The 24,197-nt window shown below is 46.0% G+C and overlaps 1 protein-coding gene across 4 annotated transcripts in view; it reads left to right on the forward strand.

Moving 5' to 3' along the window:
• Frmd4a (FERM domain containing 4A) overlaps positions 1-24,197 on the forward strand; it is a 307,939-nt gene that overhangs the window by 91,250 nt on the left and 192,492 nt on the right. The window contains exon 1 of one of the 4 annotated variants that reach the window (XM_021215327.2): positions 5,940-6,131. The exons of 2 other annotated variants lie outside the window; for them this stretch is intronic. The gene's annotated coding sequence lies outside the window, so the exon portion shown is untranslated. Of the gene's footprint in view, positions 1-5,939; positions 6,132-24,197 lie in introns of those variants that run through there. One more of the 4 variants, XM_029547335.1, reaches the window with a different exon arrangement.

Consider the following 24,197-nt stretch of genomic DNA (forward strand, 5'->3'; position numbering starts at 1 on the left):
CACACACACACATACACACACACACAAATATGTACACATGCACCATACACACACATATAAAAACTTCACTATTATAAAATTACACCATCATTTTATAAACTAGTGAAATAAAACACAGCTGTTGGATGATTATGTCTTATGCACACCAGGGACCAGAATTCTAAGTACTTTATCCCAGGCTATGAGAGGAGATAGAATTCTTTCTTTAATGATTCATTTATTTCTTTTTATTTTATGTGCATTGGTTTTGCTTGCAGTTATATCTGTGTGACAGTGTAGGATCCCCTGGAGCTGGAGTTATAGACGGTTGTGAGCTGCCATATGGTTGCTGGGAATTAAACCTGGGTCCTCCAAAAGAGCAGTCAGCACTCTTAACCACTGAGGCATCTCTCCAACACCAAGGTGGATTTCTTAATGTTTTATACAAGTGACTTATGACTTATTGCCTCCTCATTGCTTTTGAATTGAGGAGAAACAAGGACTGGGTATGAAAATAAGACAGGGTTCATTTGAAACCTGCCCAGCGCTTTACCCTGCTCCTGAGAGCTTTCTCTCCGTCCTCACAGCATGGTAGAAATATGAAAGTATGTTTGTTAGGAATGGAGAATATAAAACTGAAGGTTATCCCCCAAGCATTGCAGGCTGGGGAGCCAGTGGGAGAACAGCCACGGGGGCAGATATGTAGAGAGTCTCCCAAAGCCATCACCGCCTCCTATCTTAGTTAGCCCACACTTTGCAATGCAAAGAGGAGAAATCTGTGGCCACACCCACTGCCTCTGATAGCACATTCAAGTACATTTAGAGGGGACTGCAACATGGAACAACAGTAAGAGCTCCAAGTCTCTAAAAGGCGACTCTAGAACAAAGACACCAAGCAAGATCCTTAATGCTTTAAGACTCTCACTCTGCATCTCAGAATAGGAATGAACTCGTCTCCCACTTACAGGAATCTTGTGATGATGAGCAGTTCTTAGCACTGGTCTAGGTAGACTACAACTACCTTCTTCAGCTCTAACAGCAGTTACTAACTTCAATGGGAAGAGGCAGGGGGCATGGTCAATGGCATCATGTGGGGGTCAGATGGCGACAGTTTTGGAGGATTGATCCTCCCCTTTCACCCTGATTTGAGGTCGTGTCTCTCTTACCGCTTCTTGCTGTGTGGAGCACTGGTCTGTACTGGTCTGTGCTGGTCTGTGGTCAGAGTACCAGTTCTCTGGTCTCTGCTTCCCATCTTGCTGTAGGCATTCTGGACGACAGACAACTGTCGTTGCCACGTACGACTTTTTACGTGGGTTCCAGGGACCTGAACTCAGGTCATCAGCTTTGTCTGGTGATGCGATGAAGAGCCATGGCCAAGGCAGCTCTAGGAAAGAAAACGTTTCATTTGGGGCCTTGATTGAGTCCTGGTCCATTATCATCATGGCAGGGGACATGGTGGCATGCATGGCATTGGAGCAGTAGCTGAGAGCTAATTTTTAGGCCAAGGGGAGAGGGGAGAGAGGAGAGGGGAGAGGGGAGAGGGGAGAGGGGAGAGGGGAGAGAGAGAGATGATATGGGCTTCTTCAAACCGCAAAGCCCAACCCCCAGTGACACTTCATCCAACAAGGCCACACATCCTGATCCTTATCAAATAATGCCACTTCCTGATAACTAGGCATTCAAATATTTGATCCAATGGGGGACATTCTTATTCAAACCTCCACATATGAAAATGAACATCTCCTTCCCCCCAACCCTCTGCCCTTCATTGGTTTAGTTAGTTAGTTAGTTAGTTAGTTAGTTAGTTAGTTAGTTAATTGGGAGGTGGGGCATCTCACTTCATTGGCTAGGCTTGCCTTGTAGCTGCTGCAGTCTCCCAGGAGCTGGGATGGAGGGCAGTGAGCCATCATGACACCTGACTATTTTCTCCTGTGTTATAGATCCAGCTAGAGTCTAGAGCTACAAGCACACTTCATCACTGAGCTCCACTCTGATATTATTATGAGTTACATGGTTTGGGAAATACTAATATTTGTCCCTGTAAGGCCAGATATAGATCTTACTGTCAGGACTATTTGTTTGTTTGAGACAAGGTATCTTAGGGTTTCATTGCTGTGAAGGTACAACATGACCAAGATAAGTCTTATAAAGGACAACTTTTAATTGAGGCTGGCTTACAGTACAGAGGTTCAGTCCATTTTTATCATAGCAAGAAGCAAGACAGCATACAGACAGACATGGTGTTGGAGGGGTTGAGAACTCTATGTCTTGATTTGAAGGCAGTCATAAGGGAACTGTCTTCTGCTGGCAGCCAAGAGAAACCACCATCTGCACTGGGCAAAACCTAGTGACCTTAAAGCCCACTCCCACAGTATCACCCTTCCTCCAACAAGCCCACACCTACTCCAACCAAACCAAACCACCTAATAGTGTCATTCCCCATGGGCCAAGCATTCAAAACACGAGTCTATTGCAGCCACACCTATTTAAACCACGACACAAGGTTAACTTACTATGTAGCGAGGCTGGATTTGAACTTGTGATTCTCTTTCCTCAGCCTCCCAAGCACTGAGATTACAGAGGTGGCCCGGTGTGGCCAGATTAAAAAACGAATGTTATGTAGTGTCTGAACACAAGAACCACAAGTTAAGCCTTAAAGGGTAGGTAGATAGGTAAAGTATATATAGCTGGGTCTAACGGTAAGATTCCAGAAGATGCTAGCATGGGTCGTGGGGGTGGGAGAGGCTGTTCTGCTGTGTAGCTGCGTTCTTCGGCCTCAGTGGCAGAATGGCTTGTGTTTTATCAGGATAGATCTCTGAGGCTTTTGGTTGGTTGGCTGTGTCTTACTGTGATCTCCTAGTCCAGCTATGGTTCTCTGACATAAGCTATCTACCTAACTAATGTGCACTTGTACACATTTCACTCACAAGTGAGCAACGTTTCGGATTGTACTGAAGAAATACGTTTCAACTGAGGCACACTCTGGGATCCCACAAGTGCTAAGCGGGAAGCAGGATGTGGGTGTGAAGAGTTCCAGAAGAGGCTACGCTCCATATATGGAACCCAGAAGAGGCCGCACTCAGTGTGTGGAACCCAATCTGAATGAGAACAAGGATCTAGCTACACAGTACGTAGAATAGGCCTGGATTGTGGCAGGGGACAGGAAAATGAAGGAAAGCTCAGAGCGGTCCCAGTGCAGAAAGGAGACAGTGAAGATAAATGTGACAAGGGCCCACAGGATGGTGGGAGGCAATGAGGAGCCACCGCAGCCTCTAACAGAGCAGTGATATAACCCAAGTAGCTTCTACTGTCTTGGCTGCTGGGTAACAAGGGGTTAAATGAGCACCTGGTATGTATGGGGACCCGGGAGATGGTTATGAAGGCGTGGATAGAGGGGGACCCAGGAGATGGTTATAAAGGTGTGGATAGAGGGGTGGCTGGGACCCTGGTAGGATCAGACAACCAGAAGTGAGGATTGATGCTTCCAAAGGGTCTGATTCCCAGACTCCCCTGAATAAGCATAGTGTTTATGAGTAGGAGCCTGGAAAGATGCAGAGAAGTTATAGAATCCAATCTGACTTTTGGAAGAACTGCTCCAGCTCGTGTGGCTAATGTTTAAAAAGCAGGGGATGCATGCTTGGCTCTTTACAATGTCTACAGTCAGTGATTACTCATTGCTTGTTAGCCACAGTTGGAGGTCATTCTCTCCCTCTCCCTCTCCCTCTCCCTCTCCCTCCCCCTCCCCCTATGCCCCCCAACCGTGTCTGTGTGTGTGTGTGTGTGTGTGTGTGTGTGTGTATTTGTCCATCTGTCTGTCTGCAAGGACCAAAGGCAACTTCAGGAGTCTTCCTCAATCATTCTTCACCACATTTTTTTTTTTTTTTCACAACTGTGCACTCACTGCACCACCGCCTGGCTTTCTTCTCACTGGGAATCTGAACTCAGGTTTTAAACTAGATCCCAGACTCAGAGCTGCATGCTTACATGATCAGCACCTTACCAGCTGAGCCACCTCCCCAAGCCACTCTCTAGGAACTTCTGAGTGGAATTCATTACTTCAGGCTAGGTGATCGATCCATGAAGGTAAGGTAAGAAGAAAGGAGAGGGGAATCCCCTGTCCCTGCTTGAGGCTTGGGGGTGATTGTAAGGCCACCCCTGTCCAGGAGCAAACCTGGAAGGGGATTTACACGTGGATGGGACTTTCCATGGCATTGCAATTTCAACAGCCAAGGTGACAGAGCAGCAGGGGTCTCAGCTAAGGACCTGAAGAGAGTGTGGAAGAGAAATGTTACAGGCCTGAGCATCAGCTCAGCTTTGCAGTCAAAACAGGCTGGAACTAGAAATGGCCTGCTTGCTTGCAACTCAGTATTTCCCCTAGCATGTGTGATTCAGTCCCCTGAATTATAAGAAATAAAGTGTGTGTTATGTGTGTGTGTGCCAAGAAATAAAACTGCTTCTGACAGTACCAGCAGGAGGAAAGGGGCCTCAGTCTCATTGTGAAAGAACTGGGCTTTGTATTAGATTAGAACCATTTCTTTCCAGAGCAAAAATCTGATTCAAACCCAGTTTCACATTCCTCCTTGATCGTATCAGCCTGAAATGAGACTGGTGGCCCTTAGTGAGGATCCTCAAACACTCACCCATCAGTCCTTGCCAAGTGTTGCTCTCCTGTTGGGTGTGAGACCTCTGAACTGACAGAGAAAGAGAATCTGGAAGGAGGAAGAGAGAATTGGATGTGAGCTGGAGCCTGTGGCTCAGAGATAGAGCTTTTGCCTAGCCCCAACAATGCCTAGATGTCACCCTCCACACAGATGCAAGGATTTGTTTTCTTGATAAAAGTTGGTGAGTCTTCACTGCCGGGGTAGCCTGGCAATCATGGTGGTGAGGTGACTCGCTTTTGCTTGGGTAAGATGAAACCTCACCCCTGACCTGGAGGGTTGATGGATGCATTTTGAGAACCAAAGAGATGGCCAGGTTTTGAACAGAGATTGAGACAAGTATTCTTTTGCTAAGTGGATGCTTGTGCCCGCTACTTTTATTTTATTTTATCAACCGTGTTTTGACAATTCGTGGAGGGAAAATGCGTCTAAAGCAATTTGAGCTCATGGGGCAGTAAACATGTAAACACACAGTGTGAACTGAGTTATTGTTCTTGTGAGTTCTTTTCTTGCCTGTTTTTGAAAGGGAGCACGGCTGGTTCCTTTGCCTCTCCCAGGTCTCTTGCAATGGAAGTCTCCCTCTCCTAGGGACATAGCGAATCCTTGACAATAGCCCTATGACTGGGTTATCTTATAGCAACCTCCATTCTCCAGGAGTTAAGGGGAGATTAACATTCAAGACAATTGGACTAGATCGAGGGGGGAGAGCTGCGCCTCCAGCCATCGGATCTGCATTCTTTGGCTCGCAGGGTAGGAGAGGGGCTCGCGGCATGGGCTGGGGCTGGGTGGGTTTGGGTGTCTAGTAACGAAAAGGGGAGTCCTCCGGATCACAGGCATCCTCCTTAGCATCTCCTTAAGCGCTTCAGAGGAGCGCAACCTCTCTGGTCTCCGAGCTAACTTTGCGTAGCTCGCGGGTGCGGCTAGAAGCACTGGGAAAGAAGCCAGAGGCGGCTCAGTGGGGTGACTTGGGGTGTCCTTGGCTGGATTGGGCGCTAGGGAGGCAGGAGATTTCATTGTTGTCCTGGGATTCAGTGGCGAAAGGAGGCCCCTCCAGCGGGCGCGCGCTCAATCCCTGCTTCGCAAGCGATCGAGCGGCCACCCCGCCAGGCTCCGGTGCGCGGCACCATGCGGAGGAGCGGGCGCCGCGGGCAGCGGGTCTCCGCGCGGGAAAGGGGCGGGCTGGTGGCCGTGCGCCCTGGCGCTGGGCCAGGCTCGGCGTGAGCAGCGGCGCGAGCGGGCGATGGGCTGACGGAGCCCCGTGGCGGGCGCGGCGGGGACTGGGGTGGCGGCGGGGGCGGGGACGGGGACGGGCGCGCCAGCACCGGCGGGGCGGCTGTGGGCGCCGCGGAGGAGGCGGAGGCGGCGCCGGGCTCCCCAGGCCGCCTGGTAGGCCAAGGGCCTGTGCCCGGGACGAATGGGGAGCTGGTTTCCGTGGACTAGCCTCTTAGAAAACGAAGTTCCTCGGCTCCTTTAGAAGAGCACAAAAAATAAAAGGTAACGTGTCTTTGTTTCCCGGTCGCGGTGGCAGGGGGGCGATTGATGATGCTGTACTTCTGAACCCATTTTCCGGGGCTGGGCTGGGCAGCAGGAACCTGCCACTTCTTTTCTGGGGGCTTAGGGGCTTTCATTTCGCGTCTGTTACATTTTTAAAATGCAAGCCCCACGTGGGGCAAATACGATGCTACCTTCTACCAGCCCTTCCCCCTACACACACACACACACACACACACACACACACACACACACACACACACACACACACGTTCCTTTGGCATCACAACCCACACTCCGAATTTCACATGGAGGAAGAAAAGGTTTCCATAGGCTTAGCTGGTTGGGTTTTTAAACCCCAGCCCCCCGTGTGGAAGTGTCCGGTTCTTTGGGTGCCAGAGAAGGCTCTTCACAAGGTGGCCGGAGGCCGAGCAGCCTCAGCTGCGGGAGCCTGATGAGAGGAACCGGCTTTTCCTTTCCAGATGGCTGCAGAGTTTGATGCAGAGAAAATGGGAACTGGTGAGGGGAGAAGAGGAGGGAACCCCCATTAGTACCCGCTTCTTAAAAAAAAAAAATGGCTAAATGAGGTGCGTTTGTACTGCAGGCAGCTGCCCAGATGTTGGTGCACATTAGGTTTTAGGAAGGTCTCTCCAGCACGGCTCTTTGAAAGGCGTGGGGCTGCCTGTGTGTAACCAATAACTCACTGCCTTTCCCTGGTCCCTTGCTTATTAGCAGAGTAACTGCTCAGTCAATTCAGACAAATTTTGCTAAATTTCCAAGGGATGGCTGTTCTAATAATAGCTCTAACCGTGGCTCCTTAATAGACATCCTCATTTTGAATGATGCAGCGGTGCCAGCTCCCTGGGAAGCGTAGCTTGCTGAGCGCTGAGCTCCAATGCCTGGAAAGGACTCCCTGACCCTGCCATGAATGGACCAGGCGCTGCCTCCCCTATGAATGGAACATCCCAACAGAGGCCGCCTCTGCCGCTCCTGGCTCCTTTCAGTTGGAATCCTCCCCGAATCTGATGAGAGGGATGCTCAGAAAACCTAGACAGGCACATTTCTAAATATAGGATGGTCCCTGTTCAGTTTTGGATTGATGGCTGCGTTTTAACTGCAGGATGGTTCCACTGCCTCTACCCCATCTCAGCACGGGTTTAGCCTCAGCCGTTCCCCAAACCTTTTGATTGATGTGTGGGAAAGCACCAGTCAAAAAAACCCAGGACAAACTGCAGAGTTCATGAAAGGCAGCCACCACAGGCTCTGGGGAAAGTACCTTTAGAGCTGGCTGCAAATCTGCATCCCTTAGACTTCATGAACTAGGATATGCATGCCTGCATCAAAACATGCAACAGAGTGCTGGGACCTGGAGAACATTTCATTGTTTGTTGTTTCTGGTCTTTAAATCGCACTAAACTCATTCATAGCTTTTGGCCCCTAAAAATCAGCGTCTCGGATCAGCAGAAAATCTGGTTTTAATTCTCTTAAGTGTTAACTTGTTACTCCCAGCCTCCAGTTTCAGGAGACAGGCTAACTCGTACACTGTCTTCTGTAGACTGAGTGATCCATTCTATTGCCAGCCAAGTTTTCCAAAGCACAACAGGAATAATAGTCCTATGGCGATTAGATTGGACCACATTTCATGCTTAGACATCACAAAGCCGCTTCCATTTACTTTAATTGGAGGTAATATTTGGACATGGTTTGAAATGACGCTGTAGGGTCTAGTCAAGGAACATAAAGTTGCCTCTAGAGAAGTTGCCAAGAAGTGAGGGCTAATGTGAGTAGAGATAATATTATGTTTATTTATTTTTAAGTTAAGCTCTTCTTGGATTATGGGAGAATAGTTTTAATAGACACGAGGATTGGTGAAATTCTCCACTCTCTTTTGTTTGAACCAACGATGAGCTGTCACCACTGTTGCTCTATTCTTTTGGTTTTTGTCCTGAACTAATTTGCTTAATAAGACTTCTTTTTATGGCCCTGGGCCTCAGTAATTTTAGACAGTGTTGACAAGTCCCCTGGTAGCCCAGCAGGTGGCTAGTGCCATTAGTATGATTTTGCCATTGGGGAAACTGAGTCCCCTTGAGGTTCAGCAAGTTTCTGGTTTCTTAATCCATGAGATTTGTATACCAGATGTGTACAGTAGTGATTTAATTGTCCCAGCAAAGTTAGAGCCCAAGGCCAAGATAAGAGATGAGGCATTGTCTGGGTCCTGGAGCTTTGGGAAAGCACGCAGAATGGTAGGTAGGCAAGTGCTGTTGAGGAGAATTCTCTGAGTCAACCTTGGTCTGAGGGAGAGAAACGTTGCCATTGCCATTGTTCTGCGATAGGAAGTAGAAGACCAGAAACTTTCAAGAAGTCTATTAAGGGGCTGGGCTGGGTGACTTTTGTCTTTAAGTAATTGTGGGCTGGAGGTTAGACCGCCCCAAGGACCGAGACTAATTTAGCTTTCTAATTGCTGAACTTGTGCTCGCATTGTTTATGCTAATGACCTCTTTTCTCATATATCCCCCCCCCCTGCAAATCACACTCTTATCATTTACAACTGTACACTTACCCTTATTGCATTTAAACTAATACTCACTGGGTGCCTGAGATCAGGAATTTACACTTTAAAGACTACAGCACAACAGCTTTGTTCTAGAGAAAATTCTAGTTTTGTAGGTTGAACTGTTAACAGTTAGCTAGCTTAGGAAGTTATTTTAAAACATGCTGTACACAGCATCAGAAAGTCTGGGTTCATCACTAGCTTTTTAAGTCTCTCTGTCTCTTTCTGTCCCTCTCCCCCTCCCCCTTCCTCCCTTTAGTATTAGGCATTAAACCCAGACATCTTGCATGCTAGATCACACACTCCTAGGGATTCTAGGGAACTTAGCTCCAGAATCCTAGCCCCTTTAACTTTTTTATCTAGAAGCAAGGTCTTACCAAGTTGCTGGAGCTGCTTTAAACCCTCTGTTTAAGACAGACAGGCAGACCTCGAACTTGTGGTCCTCCTGCCTCAGCTACCAGAGTAGCAGGGATTGTAGGCGTTCACCACTAGCCCCGAATAATCCTTTCGTTTCCTCATTCTTCAGTCCTTTCTCTCAGATATGCTAGCAAAACTTGTGCCAGAAACCCCCGCTTTATGTCTCCTTGAGAACTATCCTAGCATCTCAACTGGAGATGACTTCTGGGGCCTTATAGAAGGGCCTATTCAGCCTATATCCTAGAAACTATTCTGCTTGTACTGAACGAAAAAGAGGGACTGACTTCCCTACCTTGCCAGGCTCATAGACAACGCGGGCCTGTATTGCCTGTGATATCCCTCAGGTTCCCCTCCAGGATCCATCCATCTCTACCTTGCTCATGTCTGGTCCTGTGCTGTGCGCTGCTCTCTAGAGGTATAATAAAAAAGAACAAAAGGAGATTCTGGACATCTCTGTAAAGAGAGGCCTGCAGCAAGAACAACGAGGGGGAGGAACCAACTGTAGAGAGCTCTAGAAACTTCTCTACCCTGGGAAACAGCGTAGAGTCCTGGGGAACCCGGAGAAAGGGGCTCCTAAAATCCAGCTTCCTGGGGAAGGGAGAGATTTGAGTGTTACTCCAGCATTCATTCTAGCCCCAGTTAGAAGAAAGCACACTGAGAATGCTGTCCACTTCTGGTTTTGTCTTCCCCAGAATACCAATTAAGAACTGGTGCAGTGTCTCTGAGAGCAGTGGGCTGCAGCATCAGTACTCCACAGAAAGGCCAGGTGGCTCCATTGCTTGTTTGGACAGAATCAATGAGAACACAGCTTGTCACAACAGTCTTTCCAGCAACTGAATTCGAGAACTCTCTCCTTGGCCACCCCTTTCTCCATCCCTAGGCTGAGCATATCCATCTTTTACAAGCCTACTCTTAAAGGGAGCCAGGTCCACTACCAGAAACATTGTTCTAGACCTAACAATATAGGTCATCTTTTACAGAAAATGAGCAGAACTGATGTTCAGTGGTTATCAAATTCCATGATGCTTATTCTAGATGCCAGTGGCTGTATGTCTTTTTGATTCTTAAGGGTACTGGAAGAAACTGGGTACCACATTCTCCGAAGAAATCCTTACCTTGAAAATAGAAATTCCTGCTTAAGGATACAAGCTACAGTTGATGATGGGTCACAGGGTTATGGGTCCTGAATTACCTGGATCAGTCAATGGTCTTATTACCACCAAAATAATCCAGCAACAAAAAACACCAGATGGGCTGGTGGTCTCAGTTTGAACTGTACGTGTAATCTCCCTGAAGGCATGGAAGCTGACTCTATTTCAGACCCATTGAGCATAGGATCTCGCTGGAGGAAAGTGTCATTTCTCTCCTCGGCAGCATTTTCTGGATTTTTGTTGAAAGTGGTATTCCAGATGCTCATGATATAACAGGAGCAAAAATTTGTTGTCCACAGTCAGAAGCATTGGCAGGTATACCATAGCCTCTGGCTTTAACTCTGAACACATCTGCATGTTCCTTCTTGTGCCTGTTTTCGTATGTATTTGCCAGTGCATGGTTCTTGCATACTCGGGAGGGAGAGTAGGTGTGGGCACCGGTACATGCGCATGTGCGCATGTGTGGGCCAGAAGACATCCTCTCACCATCCCTCTGGGTCCATTCACTTTCTTTTGGATACGATGCATCTTAGTGTTCTTGAATCTTTAGGTGACCTGGCCAGTGAGCCTCAGGGCTCCTTCCATGTCTCTGTCCTTCCGGCCCTGGGAATACAAGGGCATGTAGTCTTGCCAGGTTTTTTGGTTTTTTAAAATGCAGGCTCTGGGACTTGAACTCAGGCCCATAACCAAACAGGACTGGCCTCTCGTGCATACTTTTGTCCATTTAACATTTAGTACATGTGACCCACTGCTGCTGCTGGGAACTTTAGAGATCCTTGAACAAGCAGAGCATGAAACCATGCTCCAACATTGATCTACAGAGGCTTCATGAGAGACCTGACGTCATGACCAGGAGTCATTATTATGATGCAGTATACTAAGCTTCAAACAATGGGTTTTTGCTTTGGAACAGGGTCTCATTCTGTAGCCCAGATTGGCCCTGGACCTGCTATGTAGCCTGCACTGACCTCAAACTCATAACCCCCCTGTCTCAGCTTCCCAAGTGCTAGGCTTACAGGCAAGAGCCACAGCAATAATTTCCCCCCTTGAATCAGCTAGCATTTCCCCTGTAACCTCATGCCTGCTCCCCATCATTTCCACCAGAATTTGCCTGATCTATCGATGTCCTTGCCTTTCTTTGTCCCTACTGAATGAGGAATGCATGAAAAAAAAAAAAAAAAAAAGGTGTGTAATGGGGAGTTAGATTGATGCTGTATGGTGGCAAATGGAAATCAGAATGGGAGTTTCTCCAGGCTGTGCCATTCATAATCGTAAAACGCACAATTAACGCTCTCCCCACATGCCTGTAAAGTGACAAATCCAAACTAGGGACCCAAATAGTGCAGAGCCATCTGGATCTGAGTGACACACCTACAAAAGCTGGGTAACTCGGGGCTAGTATGCCCACTTCCTGGCTGCCTCTGACTAACCCCCAGTAAATATCCAATATTTATTTCTGTGTTGCTCAGAGAGAGAAAGCAGAGAAGGGGGAGGTGGTGAGGACACGAAGCAGACTCAGAGCTGAGCACAATGTGAGGCAGTGTTCTGCCTTCTCAATCCCCTTTTATTGGGTCCGTTGAGTGTTTGGTAACAGAAGAACTATAGAGTGACCAGTGGCACAGATGTAGCCTGCAAGACTTGGCAAGAGTGTGGAGACATGCGCAGAAGGTGACAGACAATGTTAAGAGCCCACAGCTATGACTGTGAGGGCCTCAGGGTGCACCCAGAGCTTAGGGCAGCCAGCACAATATATCTGCATGTGATTGAACCATTGAACATTTTGGCAAGAGAGCATTATAGCAATGAAAGAACTATAGAGATCATTTTTATCAACGAGGAGATGTTCACATTGAGGAGCCTTGCCTACTGGACCAAGGCAAATATCCCTGCCTTGTGGCAGGTATTTACATGATGCATCAGAGTGTGACAAACACAGTGTACACTGTGGCATCTTCTCTGGGTTTGTTATCTAGCCAGTTCTTCCACCTTCTGACTGTAAGACCTGTAGTGAGCTCCTAAATCTCTCTTAGCTTCAGTAAGCAAAGTCACATTCAGAGGCTCGCATTCGAGAATAGCCACGAAGCACCTGAGGTGCAAAAGGTATGCAAGATGTTTAGCCAAAGACATGAGGGGTCCGTGAGATGGATAAGTGGGTAAAGGTGCTTGCCACCAATCGTGATTGCCTGAGCTCCATCTCTGGGGCGCAAACTGGAAGAGAGCACCAGCTTCCAGGAGACTGCTGACCTTCACATACAAGACATAGCAGAGTGTGTGGCCCTCCCCACATGCATGGATGAATGGATGGATGGATGGATAAATAGATGGAGGAGTAGATAGATAGGTAGATAGATGATAGATAGATAGATAGATAGATAGATAGATAGATAGATAGATAGAATGTTAATTTTTTTAAATAAGAAATTTTGTCTCTGATCTGCTGCCCTGACATTGGAAGGATCAACAATACTAACTCTACAGAGATTTAGAACATGTTAGGGTCTAAGACGAAATGTAGACATAAAATAAGTCATATATTTTCCCTTATAGTGCTGACATATCATTGAAAGGAGGACAATGGGGAAAAACATTAGCTGACATATTTGTAAAAGTCACCCCAGCCTTTCAGAAAGAGCTCGTGCAGGAAAACACATGACCCTAGCCATCATCATTACTGGGAACAGGGAAAGGTTTATTTAAAAAAAAAAATGTAGTTAATGGGAATGGGGGTGCCCAGTGATGTAATGGGAATAACCAGGAGATAATGAGAGAGCCCGAGGCTGTGTCTGGGTCTCAGTACATTAAGAGGCATTAAAATAAAGGAAGAAGGAAGCAAGAGAGGAAAGATGATTTGGGCTTTGTGCTGGTGGGTTGCAGCCCCTTACTACCTTTCTTTCTTTCTTTCTTTCTTTCTTTCTTTCTTTCTTTCTTTCTTTCTTTTTTGTTTTTTTTTTTTTTTTTTTTTTTTTTTTTTTTTTTTTTTTTTTTTACCGGGTTTTTCTGTGCCCTGGGTGTCCTGGAACTCACTCTGTAAACCAGGCTGGCCTTGAACTCAGAAATCCACCTGCCTCTGCCTCCCAAGTGCTGGGATTAAAGGTGTGCGCCACCACGCCCAGCCCACCCCTTACCTTTCTAAAATTCTCCTGTTCTCAAAAATGATCAGAAAGCTCACAGGCCTTCTAGAGTAGAGTAAAATTGAGAGTGATGAAGATCATATTGTCTGGTAGTGTTAGCCGCTACTTAGCACCGAAAGGGAAAACTCCAGTCATGGGCTTCAGGTGAATCAGCAGGTGAGGGAGGGTCCTTCATGTCCAAAGACCAGAGTTTGATCCTCAGGACCCAAATGTGGTAGAAGAAGAGAATTGACTCCCCCAAGTTGTCCCCTGACCCCCACATAGCACAAGTGTACCCAAATTCATAATAAGCAAACAAATAAATAAACAAACAGGCACTTGAACAGTTAGTGAATAAACCATTAATAATGAATGGACTGCATTAATAGTAGAAACCGTACTACAGCCTGAAAATGCAGGATGCAGTTTTGGAGCCCCACCCCCAAGCTGCCCCAATCACCCAATCACACTGAAGATCTCAGGATAGTATCCCTGACAAACGAGGAATTAATATGCCAACTTACCCAGTACTTAACTACATGATCTGCACACTTGGCCAGTAAGTAAAACGAATCAACGAGCAACGCCAGCCTTTCTGGTGATGGGCTAACTAGATGCATAGACTAAAGTGTTAAACATATGCATAAACAGAAAGTATTTATAGGACATTCTATCTGCTTGCTTCCAAGACTAGGCTATATTTGAGGGACAACCTATGGCTATCTTTTTGCCTAGACAGGGTGGAACATGTCTGTTATTTCACAGAGAAATTATAAGCTGGTATTTGTGTGTGGTTCCTTCCTTTCTTTATTGTGGAAAACATGGCTTTTGTAGTCCGAAACCATTTGGTTTGTGTCCCTTCCCATTCCCAAGGCTGTAGCTTAGTCAATAGAGATTCCAAACTATTTTAATGCTGAGTTCTACATCTTCTAACTTGGAAAGATAGCCAACGATTCAGAGAATAATACCCAAAACACAGTCCTTTGTTTCTTGTGTAGCTAGAGTCTTTTTGTCTCACCAATAGAAATGACCACACTCCAAGGGGAGGAGCAAAACTCAGCGGGAAGATTCTGAGCTGCAGGCTTTACATGCGATGTCTTGGATTTTATCCTGAGAGGAGAATGGCTGCATGCTAGTGCATGTTTATAGGAAAGATGGGATGAAGTCCTGTGGTCTGCAGGGTTAGCTGGAAGGTGAAGATGCCAACTGCCAGGCCAGTGTCTCCTGCCTTCTCCTCTGATCCTGTTATGTGGGGTCATCTGTCTGTCACACCAGCTTCGTCATGGCTGCTTCTCGGTCCTGTTCATTTCTCCATGTTCTTTTCCTGAACCCTCAGATGATGTCCCAGAGTTCAAAAGATCTCTGCTGCCTTTCTCTTTGTTACTGGGAGCGCCACCTGTGGTTTTCTAATCACTCCTTTTCCTCTTCCTCCTGAGGTTTTAAAATCATTGTCCTGTGAGGGCTGACTCACCAGTCTGCCTCCTCACTTCCTCTCAGTTGCATAGCCTCACCTCAGCTCCCCCTGCATTGAGCTTCTTATGCTTACTGTTTCCAAAACCACGTCTACCATTCGTCAGTCTCCTCAAGCAAGGTGTCTGCTCTCATAATCTTGTCTCAGGATCTCCCCTCTCCTGAGTCATTATAAAACCATATTATAAAATCCATCCATTCACCACTCTCCAGCCCCAGCTCCACTCATAAACACTCGAGCACACACCCTCTCCTCTGTTCCTTGTCCCCTTCCTCATCTGCGTTCCCTGTAGACCAAGCTCCTCAGCATAAAACAAAAGGCCCTTCACACACTCCGGCAGCTTATTATTTCTTAAACTTCCTTTCTTCCATTGTCTTACACACACACACACACACACACACACACACACACAGCCTTTCCTCTGACCTTGGACTTAATCCTGTGGCTGAAACATACCGTTCATTCTTTGGTTGGAGCTTTCAGTAGTACCTCCTGATCCTCTAAGTCACAGCTTTTTGTGGCATACAGATGTGTGTGTGTGTACAGGTGTGTGTGTGTATACATATACAGATGCATGTGCACATGTAAGCACATGCATATGGAGACCCAACACAGACCCAACGCATTTCAGTAGGGTGTCAGTAAGAACGCACTTGTCCTAGAGGAGCTTGTAGCTGAAGAAGAGGCAAGCCATAAACATAATAAATGAATAAATTACTAGGATGTTGAGGGTGGAAACTGCCATGGAGATGAATAAAGCAGTGGGATGGAAATATGAAGAGAGCATCATTTTATTTCATCTTCTGTGTAGTGTCCATATGTGGATATGTGGATGTGCACACACTGTGTGTGTTGGGAGGGGCTGTGCATTGCATGCGTGTGCATGTTTGCATGGACACCTGAGGTCAACATCAAGTGTCTTCCTCTGTCGTGATTTCCCATCTCTTACTGAACCTAGAGTTCATCAGTTTGGCTAGGCCGAACACCCAATGGGCACATCGCTGCCTCTGAGGACTGTTACACGGATGCCAGGGACTCAAACTTGGGTTCTGGATTTGCATGGCAAGTGTTTTACTGACTGAGCCAACTTCCACATCCTTACATTGCAGTTAATACAAAGAGTCAGGGCTGGAAAGTGGTAGAGCTCTTCCCTAGCCTGGTGAGGCCCCGGAATAGATGGAGGCAGAAGTGTAACCTCAGGGAACAGCAAGAGACCGAGTGTGGCAGAGGAGAACAGATGGACAGTGGAGGTCACATGGGCGTGGAAAGGACCTGCACTGCGAAGCAAGGCAGAACGGGGCTGGGGGGACCCCTGTCCCACCAAGAGGCTGCATGGGAATGGTTTGGGTATTTCTAGGATAAGACTGCAGGGGTGGAAGTGAATGCAAGTGTGCAGCCAGATGGCTGTTACAGAAACCAAATGAGGGAGGCAAAGTTCAACATGCAGAAGGCCCAGGCTCTGGGTGGCATCACCACTGGGCAACACGGGGTTTTCCAGCAGGCTACCCGTGGGATTTGAAGATAAAAGCGAGTCCAAGATTTGGGAGCAAAAACCAGATGTGGATGATGGAGTTGCCCATATCTTCGAGGAAAGACTTGGTACAGGAAGACCCCAGACCCCAGGTACCACTTAGGATCTGCAATGCTTATGTCATTTAACAGAATGGACATGCTGAGGGAGTAGTATTATGTGTGATTTTTATGCTATCTGGGATTTATCCATGTTTAGACAATGTTAAAGCTTCAGGTGGTACACATCTGTATTTGGAAAGTAAAGCCAGGGAGATCATGAGTTTCAAGGCCAGACTGGGCTACATTAAAACGTTACAAGCTGCTTTGGGCTACATGAAAAAATCTTGTCTAAAGAAGAAAGGGGTCAAGGCAAGGCCTGGGCCAAGTAGTGGGAGTGGGTGGGTAGGGGAGCAGAGGTGGGGGGAGGGGTATAGGAAACTTTCGGGATAGCATTTGAAATGTAAATAAAGAAAATAATAATAAAAAAAAAAAAAACAGAAGAAGAAGAAGAAGAAAGGGGTCCACACTACTTAACTCAATAGCTCAAGTCTCCTGAATGTGACTGTGTTTGGGGGAAAGTATATTATTTGAAAAGCAAGTTAATTTTCCTCTTCTTCTCCTTCTCCTCCTCCTCCTTCTCCTCCTTCTCCTCCTTCTCCTCCTCCTCCTCCTTCTTCTTCTTCTTTTCTTCTTTTCTTCTTTTTTTGGCATGCAAAAGCCCTATCTCTTAACTCCCAAGTCTTCTGGATCTTCTGACATATCATTGACTTCTATTGTGCAAATTTAATGTACAAATGTAAACTATACTGTTGGATGCTTGGGCACATCATCTTTTTTTCTCAGAGACAAGGTCGCACCGTGAGGTACAGGCTGAATTTGAACTCTTTGTGGAAAGTTTGGCGTGTATCTGTGCCCATGAAACCATCACCCATCAAGAGCTGCAGCCTCTGGGCCAGGGAGATTGCTCAGTGGGTAGAGGGGCTTGCTTCTGAGCCTGGCAAGCTGGGCTTGACCCTGGAGTCCATGCAGTGGAAGGAAAACATAAGTCACGCAAGATGCCCCCGGGCCATCCATGAATGCTTCATGGCATGTGCATGTATAACCCACACACATACACACACACACACACACACACACACACACATATACACACATGCACACATGAACACACACAGAGCGGGGGCTGGGAAATCGGCTTCCTATTTCTAATCTAATTTTTAAATTTTCTCTTTTTCTTTATTACCTTCTCTTGTTTCCTCTCACCCTACTGGCTGTTCCCCTTAATCTGTCATCTTAGTTGAGAATCTTTTGTGTTTTAAGTTCTGTGCTAGGCACTAGGAGATATGTGAAGCTGAAGTCGCTATCCTGCCACCCATGTTTGTCCTGGCTGAAATTCTGGCCCTCCTGATAGCACTGACAAATTCCAGCCTCTTTTCCAGGTCGTTTTCAAGAACACAGGGTTTGGATACCCAAGCCCTTTGAGTGGCATGCATGGCAAACTCTTTTAAATCACAGCGCGGCAAAAGATCAGAAACCTTGTCATAAATTAAACAGCTCTGATCTGGGGGGAACCCCATCTTCTGTCTCTCCTCGCACAGAAAGAGCCCAAACAGTAGGGTAACTCTCAGCCTCTTTTTCTACAACTCATCAGCATCATAATTACCTCCTGCAGGAAGCTTTTAGAAACTGTTCAGTGTCCAATTAGAATTTTTGATTTGAATAACAGATACAATATAACGTCTTTATTTCTGCAACTGTACCCTAATGCTATGCATCCTGCACAGGTTAAGCACTCCCGTTTGATGGAGCCATTGCTCTATTTCCAGTAACTGCAGTCCCAACTGGAGACTGTAGACCTTGGAGTGAGAATGGGTCTGTCTGTCTGTCTGTCTGTCTGTCTCTCTCTCTCTTTCTCTCTCTCTCTCCCTCCCAGCCTGATTCATTATCCCCACTGCTAAATGACTGTGAGTAACAGTGGGATGGTTATCTCTGGAACTTTCATCTCTCTAGAGCTGCTGAGACACAATCAGGAGCCCAGAAGCAGGTCTGGTGTAGGGTGCTACACAGGGCAGGCGGCCAGCAAGGAAACCACCCTGAAGATGAATGAGGAGGAAATCTGCCAGCGCAGCTCAGTGAAAGCAAGAAGCCCCTGCCAATGGCATTCTAGTAGAATCCGTTCCAAAGAACTCAGTTATGTAAACACCCAAGCGGCAGGCTCTGGTCCAGATGGACTGCCTGTACAGATGTCAGAGTAGCTGTCAAAACTCCTTTTGATGTAAGCACCATGCCTTCCCAAATTCTCCTTGTACTTTTTATTAATGTCGTGGGGGCTAGCTTTCTAACTTCTGGACTTGGATATACTGGGAACTTAACCCAAAGTTAAGTATTGCTCAAGTTACCCATGCAATGCAGGTAGCGTGCTTCACCCCCAAACTCTCGGATGCCCTGCATGGAGCCTCCTGAGATAGGACTGGCTGAGGTGTCATATGCCTGCCTCTAGAGTGGGTTCTTCGAGCGCAGGTGGCCTGGTGGCTCATGGCAAACCCTTGATATATTTTTTTCCCTCTACGCATTTAAGAGCCACTAAGGCCCCACGTGCGGAATTTACAAAGCTTACAGATGTTCTAGAATCTTGTTTCCCGCCGACCTTGAGTCGGGCAGTGGTGGGTATAGTATATAAAGAAGACCGTTTCAGGAAGAAAAGCATCTCCAAGCCCATGCTGCAAGCTGTGCCACCAGCCATGAATGGCAGCCGATGCTAACGTTCACTGTTAGATACTGTTCTCACTGGTGTCATGGGATATCTGGCATGGACAGCTGAAGGAAGTGCAGTCTATCATGGCAGCCCGGTAATGTCTATGACACAGATGGCTTTTTCTCTTTGTGTGGACCAAGAAACAGAAAGCTCAGGGGGACGTGGACAAGGCTATAGCCATCAGTGAGCCACTTCCTCTAGCTAGGTCTCACTCCCTAAAGGCTCTACAACCCACCGACAGGGGCTTGTGAGAGGTGTTTTATATGCAGATCTTAACATGAAATCATGTGGGCATGTGGGCTGCAGAGAATACATATATTCTCAAACCTGAGTTTAAGGATCCATTTCCTTAGAAAAGGGAAATTCAAACCTAAATCAATGAATGCAGGCTCCATCCTATAAATCCTCTTCTGCCAATTGCCATTGAATCAACATAAAAAGATATACAGTTTAAATATATTTATAACTGTTATGCAAAAATATGTACTGAGTGCCTATCTATAATGGCAGTTAATTTTATTACAGGCACACACATACTGTCATCTAAATGTCAATAAAATATTTACAATATAACCATGAAAACCTGTTGTTTTATGAGATCCACAGTTGTAAATAATACAGTACAATAAAACTGAAATAACAACATAGCCAATATAAGTTTAAGTGTAAACAAAAAAATGAATGATTGGCTTAGATATTGAAGTACAGTCCTATGACCAAAAAGATGCCATTAGGAATTTTGACTATTAAACACAGGACTACTACACTCAGACATCAGCAATACTTGTTCAACACATAAGCAAAACAATGAAACAGCTTTTTTAAAAATGATTTATTTTATTTATATGAGTACACTGTCCGTGTCTTCAGACACACCAGAAGAGGAGGGCATCAGATTCCATTACAGATGCTTGAGCCACCATGTGGTTACTGGGAATTGAACTCAGGAACTCCAGAAAAGCAGTCAGTGCTCTTAACCACTGAGCCATCTCTCCAGCCACAATGAAACAGTTTTTAAAATTTTTATTTGTTTTGTTTGTTCATTCATTCATCCATTCATTCACTTTTGGTTCTGTAGACTAACTAAGGGCTCTTTGCATGCTAAACAGGTGTTCTACTCCCTAGCCATACTCCCAGTCACATTATTTTATTTTTTATTTTGTGAGATAGGGTCTTAAGTAGCCTGGGCTAACCTTGAACTCACTGTAACGGGCTTCCACTTCTGATTAGTCTGTGTCCACTCTTCCGGGGCCAGGGTTGCAAGCACGTACCACCATGGCCAGTGGATGCAGTACTGTGGTCATATATGTTAGGCCAGCACTCTGCTAAGTCCCCACATCATTACACAGGAAAAAGGAAAATGTGTGCTCATGCTTGTTAGTTTGGTATCCCATTTTCTGAAAGCCTTCTTGCACAGAAAATCAATGCTATGCCTCAGCCAACTGGATGTACCATTATTACAGGAAAATGGATTCATATATCACCTATTAAAATGAACACATTTTCTTGAAATTCTTGCTCATGCCTGTGCACAAATGCTCACCTCTTGTCCATCACAGCTTATCAGAGAGGAGCGAGGGTGGCTCAGAGCTCTTCTGTGTCACCTTCCCTGGGCTTAGCAGGCCATTCTACAACCCCCCTGCCTCTGTCCCTCCTGGTCACTTGTAACTACAGCATAACCCATTCCATTTTGAACAATGATGTCTGTTTATCGAGTTGTCCTTTAATGAATTTGAATGTATCTTCTGGGACTTCTACCCACTGATTGTATGTTTTGCCTACCAAGGAAACAGTTCCCCTTTCTCTTTCTGCATATCAGATTAGGAGTCTTCCCTTCTGTGCTCAGGACAGCTCTCCTGCAAGTTTTCTGCCCACAGTGGACAGAGGCTCCCTGTGCATGCGGGAATACAGCATAGGAATATGGTAGTTTACACGGTCACCCTGCCTAGAGCCTGTGACACTGAGGCTTTGTATACATAAGTTCCCAACAGCCCTCGGAAGGGTCAGCCTCGGGGTCTGTTACCCTTTCTTAGACTGCCCCAAATTTCTTTTTTTTCTGTTCTTTCTTTTTTTCTTTAATAAAATATCAAACCTAGAATTAGACACAGATTCAAGAAATGCTTTGGCTATAGAGGAGTGCAAAATGCCTTCTAATTTTCTTATTCCAGATGTACTGCTTTTGGCCCCAAAACAGGAAAAAAAAAAAACAAGCAAAAACAAAAATAAAACAAATAACACAACCAACAACAAAATCTCCCAAACAAACAAACAAACAAACAAGCAAAACCAAAACACGAACCAAAAAACCCCGCATGAATCCCAACTTCTACATTCTAAAGCTACCTCCCGGGCCTCTTTGGTATCTTCACATTTGACGAGCCTGCCTCCTGTGTTTCTCTACGGATTGCTGAGGAGAAACACACGGATGAAGGCAGGCAGTATGGTTTAGTATCACTTTACCCTTTTCCAAGTGCATCTTTGTGATCAGAGGCTGGGCCTCAAGTGTTTGCGAGTTGAATCCCGCCCCTTCCCAGACTCTCCTCGCTTCTACGCCCCGTAAGACAAACTTGATTTGGAGATACTGTCTTATTGCAGTTTTTTGAGTACTTTAGCCATCCTTACATCCTCCACTCCTGGCTGTACCTCCCGCTGCTCTCCCCTTAGCTACCCTCACCCTCCAGCTCCATGCAGGACAGATGTTTCCATAGTGTTCCATATTCACTTCCATTCTAGGCTCCCTAACACCATGCGGCCTCTGCCAGAATTCTGGTTCTGTGCCTACTACTGACTCCTGCACCCCTAGAACAATTGCAACCAGAATGTTACCCTAACCACAATCACAACCCCAACACCATCCCCTAACCCTATCTCATCTCTGTCCCTACACCAACCCCAACACTAAATCATTCACACACACACACACACACACACACACACACACACACATATATATATAATATATATATATATATATTATATATATATATATATATATAGAGAGAGAGAGAGAGAGAGTTGTTGTTGTTGTTGTTGTTGAGACAGGGTTTCTCTGTGTAGCCCTGGCAGTCCTGGAACTCACTCTGTAGACCAGGCTGGTCTCGAACTCAGAAATCCGCCTGACTCTGCCTCCCAAGTACTGGGATTAAAGGCATGTCCCATCACTGCCGGGCTCCAAATCATATTTTTAATGCAATCAAATCATAATCTGGCCACCAGGTTACTGATCAAATTCACTAGATGTGAATTAGGCTCTCTGAGTTGGCTAATCTTCCTCGTCTGCTTGACTGAATTGGGAATCAGGTATATTTCTGGATGTCTTTCCAGAGAGGTTGAACTGAGAGACAAAACTCACTTGACCATTGGGCCACCATCTCATGGCTAGGGTCCTGGACTCAGTAAAAGGAGAAAAAAAAATAATAAAAAAGCAGCTAAGTACCAGAATCCTTTGCTCTCATGCCCTGACCTGTCAAGTTGTGAGCGAGCTCCTGTACTCCAGGCACCGGGGAGTCACTCCTGCAGCCATGCCTTCCTTGTTGGGATGGAGTGTACCTCAAACCCTGAGCCCAAATGCGCCCTTCCTTAGGTTGCTTTTGCCAGGCACATTGCATAAGAGAGCTAGCACTGTCCCCTCACCTCACCCCAAAACATCTCCCCCCTCCCCCACCCCTTTGTCGTGGTGGGTGCTCTGTAATTGCCTGTTAATTTGGCATCTCCTTCTCTTAAGCATAGGGACAACATTGCATTTGTCAGTTATGGAGTAAATGATATACCTAGCCCATGCTAAATGTACCATAAGCACTTAGTGAACTCCCACCATGGTAAACATTGTTGCCTACGACCCCTCAACTCCATTTCTCTTATTCCAATACATTTCTAGAAAAGGGACAAAGGAGTCGGAGGAGACAAACCTTTCAGCCTTGCTGTTCTCCTTTTATGTCACGGGGAGTGTTAGTGGCCTTTTCATTAAGCTGTAACGATCTGCTAACTAATGGATTTTATCTTGAGAATGCTAAGCTCTCATTCTTACCTATTCAATCGCTTTTATTTCTTTTTTCTTTTTACGTGTATGAGTATTTTGCCTACATGTATGTCTGTGTGCCTTATGGTTGCCTGCTTCCCACAGAGATCAGAAGGGGGCACCAGACCCCCTGACACTGACTTTCTAGGTGGTTGAAAGCCACCTCTGGTCTCAAACCCTGGAACTTTTCAAGAGCAACAGAGATCTTAAACTGATCAGCTATCTCTTCAGCCCCACCCACATTTAACTTACCTTTTTGTGGAATGAAACTGGTTTTTAGAATGTAAAAAGTAATCAGATCATAATTTGGCTCCTTGCTTTTGTGCTTAGAGAGAGACTTAAGAAACAATCTGATACCTAAGTTTTGTTTTCATCTCTCTGCAGTTGTTACTTTGTTTATAGCAGGGTTTCACATTGTAGAGCATACTGTCCTAGAATTCCCCCACCCTCCTACCTTAGCCTCCCAAAGGCCGAGGTTAAAGGCATGAGGCCTCACACCTGGCTTTTAAAATGTTTAACTTAATCATCTGGGACTCAACCTTGGGGACAGTGGTGTGGCTAGCTTATTGCATTTCTTTACATCAAGTCATTCCTCGTCCTTTCTTAATGAGAAGACAGAAACAGGAACTGAACTGTTCTGAGTTCTTTTATGAGCGAATGTCCTCTTGTTGCAATGAGACCGGCTGGGAGATCATCCATTTCCCTGCCTGCCCTGCTTTGAGCACACCTTGAGGACTTCTCAGTGTCCTTTGGTTCCTTGTTTGAAATATCCCTATCCCTGTAAAGTATGCTGTGCTGTAAATCTTCCCTACAGAGTCTGTGCATTTACTGCTTGGGCCAAGTCATAGCCACACCTGTGGGAATTCTCCGTGCAAATTGCCCATGTTCTTGAGTGTTGCGGTCTCCATATCATTTAATTCTTTGCTTTGTGTCACCAGCTCTTTCTCAAGTCTTCAGCTTTTACAAATGATATCTTTTTAGATCCATAGAACCAGCCCTATCTCGTTTTATTCAACTTTATCTTTTTTTTTTTTTTTTTTTTCTGGGCTACTTAAATCTTTCTTGAGCCCAGCAACCTGGGCTG

This window comes from Mus pahari, chromosome 16, assembly GCF_900095145.1.
Source record: "Mus pahari chromosome 16, PAHARI_EIJ_v1.1, whole genome shotgun sequence".
In the NCBI taxonomy this organism is placed as follows: domain Eukaryota; kingdom Metazoa; phylum Chordata; class Mammalia; order Rodentia; family Muridae; genus Mus; species Mus pahari.